Raw genomic sequence first — 5000 nt, forward strand, 5'->3', positions numbered from 1 at the left:
AGACTGCCATACAGTATATTCCCCTGGGGTGACAGGGTAGGTGTGCTAGGTGTTCATGCCAATACCCTCTATCAGTCTTGATCCGGTGGTGTGGATGCTAGCAGGGTGCTACCTACAGCTAGCGACACACCTGCATGGGACACCTGCATTGCGTGCTGCATTCTTTCACTATTGCCATATACAGGTGGGGTCATATTGTATCCATTCCCCACAGCGGGGGTACAACCAGAGAGATACCTGTGGGATGTGTTTGCGTGAGCTGGGTGCATGTGTGCTATGGACACTACTTGCATCTGACACACAGATATGCATTGGGCATTCCAGTTATGCTTGCATGTGCAGGTACATCAGCTGTTTCCCAATACATCAGTCCTACCTCCTTTGTGACCTGCGAGTGTTTGGGCAGACAACACCGGTATCCCCTACTACAGGACCAAATAATGTGATACATACCTGTATGTACAATTTCAAGGGTGTGTCCATTTCACAGTGACACAATATATACTGTATGTCTGAGGTACTTTCCACTGTATACTGCTTGTATATCTAACTTAAAAGCCATGCCATGTAAGTCTTTCAGATCGTGACACATATTACCACCATACATTTACAATGGCTTACTGCTAACATGTGTTATACTGGTGGGTATTGTCTTTGGCACTGCAGTTGTGAGGACTTGTCCTTGTCATCAGCAGTAGTGGGCAATAGCCACTAGGTCTTACCTCAACATGAATACATGCTGATCACTCACACAATATGAAACACACACCAATCTAGCACACACATACCTGCATATTGTGCAGATGCTACAACCTATCCTGCTACCTAGGCCACCTCTGTGCATCTGTGCTCCACTGGTATTATACCTACACATACATGTTACTACATTTCTACATAGGGTTGTGGGGGGCACACCTGACTGTTATGACGTGTGTATATCGAATTGCGGGGTGCACACCACACTGTTACTAAATTTCTAAATAGGTTTGTGGTGGCACACCTGACTGTTACTACATTTCTAAGTAAGGTTGGGGGGCGCACACCTGAATGTTTCTACATTCCTACACAGGATTGTGGGGGGCACACCTGACTGTTACTGCATTTCTATGCTGGGTTGGGGGAAGGGGCACACCTGACTGTTCCTACATTTCTACATAGGATTGTGGGGGGACAGACCTGACTGTTTCTACATTTCTCCACAGGATTGGGAGGGCACACCTGACTATTTCTACATTTCTTCACTGGACTGGGGGGGCACCTGACTGTTTCTACATTTCTACATAGGATTTGGGAGGGCACACCTGACTGTTAACTACATTTCTACACAGAATTGTGTGGGGGCTCACCGGACTGTTACTACATTTCTACACAGGATTGGGGGGCACACCTGACTGTTTTGACATTTCTACATAGGATGGGGGGCACACCTGACACTTGTACACATTTGCTATGACTGTACTGGTATGTCAAGTACTCCATTTCATTCTGTATTCTAACCTATCATGCTGACTAGAGGCATATCAGTGTACTACAGGTCTTAGCTTGGATTGACCTACATATTAGTTTCTGACTTCCTACCATTCAGAACTAACATCCCACTGCCTGACCTGCTGTAATTTGTCTGTGTAGGCCTGGGGGGGGGGTTACCCATAGGTATCATTCAGTGGCCATAACACAGCCTTTGTTTGTGTTTGTCTACACCTGCCCTGCTGACTGAGACTGTTGTTGGGTATGTGAACTTCCCTGACTGGCATGTGTGAGTCATATGGACACACATGTGGCCCAGCACATTTCCTGCAGTGGGTTTTGTCTCCCTGTGTAGTACTGGCTACTATGGTGACACCAGTATTTGTTGCAGATCTCATGGTGCCACAATAGGTGTCTACAATCTGCTGGCATACCATTCAGCCACCCAATTCCCTTGCATGCTCACATCTATACCATAGATATAGCTACCAACGCATTCTACTCCATTTGGCAATTGGTAGGTTGAGTGACGTACCTTGGGGGTGTGCCAGGATTGAGGGTGGTGCTGCAGGGCTGCCTATGTTGGATGCACAAAGTATACTCCCTACACATGGTTGAGTACAGGTAGTGTCATGTTTGGCATCCCTTTTACTGTATGTGAGAGTCAGAGAGAGGTGTTATTCCCTAGGTCCCTCCTGAGGCATTGCATGTGCTATGCGTTGCCTCTTTGCCAAGGCCAGGGCATACTGGGCATGCTTCCTTCTGCCTACTGGGGCAGGCTCAGGTTGTTCCTCCTCTGACTCACTCTGTGCCTGTGCAGGCCTTGGCAATAGTGTGGGGGGGGGCTGTGTGGGTCTGTCCCTTGCTGTTCCTGCTGCAGCTGTTTCCACAAGATCATATTGTGTAGCATGGCACATACGATGACAATTTGGGTACATGTAGCTGGTGAGTCCTGCAAGGGTCCAGCGGATGTGTCCGGGCACCAGACCTGTGACTTGAGCATCCAAACACACGCTCTATTATAATTCTGGTCTGTGCATGTGCCTCATTATGGAGTTCTTGTTCGGGTGTGTGTGCATTTCTGATGGGTGTCATCAGCCACGGCTCCAGTGCGTATCCAGCATCCCACACTAGGAGACCGTAAGGGATGTCCCCATTGGTAAATCTGTAGTACAGCTCTGTCAGATGCCAGATGTGGGAATTGTGATAGCTTCCAGGGCAGCCAGCACACACATTTATCATTAAGACCTGGGCATCACACATGACCTGGCAGTTGATGGAGGGGAAGCCCTTGTGGTTGATGTAGACCTTACCCCGCTCACTGGATGGTTATTTGATGCATATGTGCATGCAGTCTATAGCACCCACTACCTCAGGGTATTCTGCTATTTGGTGGAACAGCTGCATATTGCTGGCCAATGCCTCACGGGTGTTGGGGAAATATACCTGCTCACCGGCATGTGCTGACATGGCATGCAGGAACTGGTGGAGTACCCTGGATGCTGATGCCTGTGAGATCCCCATCATATCCACAGCTGGCCTTTGGAAGGTACCTGTAGCTAGTATTCTTAGGTCTACACATACCTTGGTATCCACTGGGATGGGTTCCTCTCTATTAGTTCTGTGTGTCAGGTGTGGCCTGCACAGCTCAACAATTTGCTGTAGGAAGTCCCTGTCCACCCTATAGCACTCCACTATCTCCAGCTCATGCATACCTCTCAACCCAGAATCATCAAAAATCTGGACAAGGCCCATGAAAAATAGGTACAAATCTGTACACTGATTAACGTAAAATTTGCATACATAATTACATAACCCCTCCCACTCCAATGGAATTGTGGGATAATAACTTTCAAATGCAAACTGAAGAACAGACAACCAAAATATGGCACCAGAGTCCCCCTGCAGCCATTCCAATGGCCAGTTACCTGGCTATTTCACCCCATTTACCATAAACACTTGTGTGCATATTGTTTTACTTCTTCATAGGTTCATAGGTTCATAGGTTGGTACTAGGCTATCAGCCCTAGGGCCTATACAAGCCTAGCCATAACAATTCCCTGGCTATTTCTTCCCACATTATTTACTTTCCTGGACCCCTGTCTAGCAGGGCGACTGACGTGATCCCTGGGGTGAATTTCCTTTCTCCCATCCAATCGTCAAGGTTCCTCTTGAAGAGGTCCATTGACTATTTGGATTTTATTTTTACATTTTATAGCACAATGCACAAACAGGAATAAGTATCTGCTAAACAAAGCAGTACTGTCTCACAATGAAAATAGACTCTGCCCTTGAAACTCACATTCATTGAAACAGCATTGAAACCCACACCACATCCAAAGAAAATGCATCTGGCCAGTGTTGGATAAAGATTATCTTTGGGCTGTTTTCAAATCATAGGCCCCTTGTACACAAAACAAGAAACATACATGCGTTCTTTGATACACCTTCCTGACTTTATTAAATTATATTCCTTGTACAATACAGCACACTTGTTAGACTTAAGTTAGAGTGCATTTTAAATTTATAGTTTGAACATTTTTCCAGTAGGCAATGAAACAAAATGCATGAACCAATAATGACATAGAAGAATGTGCAGGCTAGCAGGAAACTGGAGCAACATTTTTTGGTGGGGAGTGAGGAGACAGGGATCTCTTTTATCTTTATACAGAAAGAAAGGAAATAGGGAATGCATGCAAGATAAAGAAGGGTAGGCAAAGGGGCTAGGTCAGTGTTAAGTGGCAAAGACACACACACACACACACACACACACACACACACACACACACACACACACACACACACACACATAGAACAATTTGTGGTATGCACTCTTATTTAATAATTTATGAATGCTTTGGTTACCAGGTTGGCCCTACTGGAAGTAAGCCCACGAACACAGTGGACTCAGGGAAGAAAACCTTCAACAAGAAAACAGAACACATTTCAAAGAATTAACTACACATACCAACTATGTAAAGGAATTCAGCATATCCACATTTATAAGAAAACCAGTCTCATAGAATACATTTAAAGAATACTGATTATAACAGAAAAAAATGATTTTAAATAACACATATCGTTATTAATAATACATTGACATTCTATGTAAACTGATTTTACAGTGCATATCATGAGAACAAAAAAAAATACTATATTAGTAGGTGAAGCCAGAAGGTGTCATACTATTTTACATGATCTGTCACATAGAAAGGTTTAAAAATCGTTTGCATCAACTTAAGAGGAAAAGTTTAGAACAGACCTAACAAGCAGAGACAGTTGATTATTCACAGATGCTAGGGATATCATAAACAAATGTGTCATCAGTCACTCATAGTTATAAGGAAGATTGTTTAACAGACAATAATTAGTAACTGCAACCCTCCAAATTCTGTCGTACAAGCACAATTTTTACTAAAGACAGCAAAATCCCAAAGCAAAATCAGAAGACAAGTTAAAGAAAACGCAGATTTGATCTACTATGTAAAATGACACACAGATATTTCACAGGTTTGCTAGTAGTCAAGCACCCT

At 44.3% G+C, this 5000-nt stretch overlaps 1 protein-coding gene across 2 annotated transcripts in view; it reads right to left on the reverse strand.

Annotated features, from left to right (window-relative positions):
• The window catches only part of TMEM178A (transmembrane protein 178A), a 499028-nt gene that overhangs the window by 258769 nt on the left and 235259 nt on the right, over window positions 1–5000 (reverse strand). The gene's annotated exons all lie outside the window — the stretch shown is intronic.

This window comes from Protopterus annectens, chromosome 1.part2 (assembly GCF_019279795.1).
Source record: "Protopterus annectens isolate FY-2018-M chromosome 1.part2, PAN1.0, whole genome shotgun sequence".
NCBI lineage: Eukaryota > Metazoa > Chordata > Ceratodontiformes > Protopteridae > Protopterus > Protopterus annectens.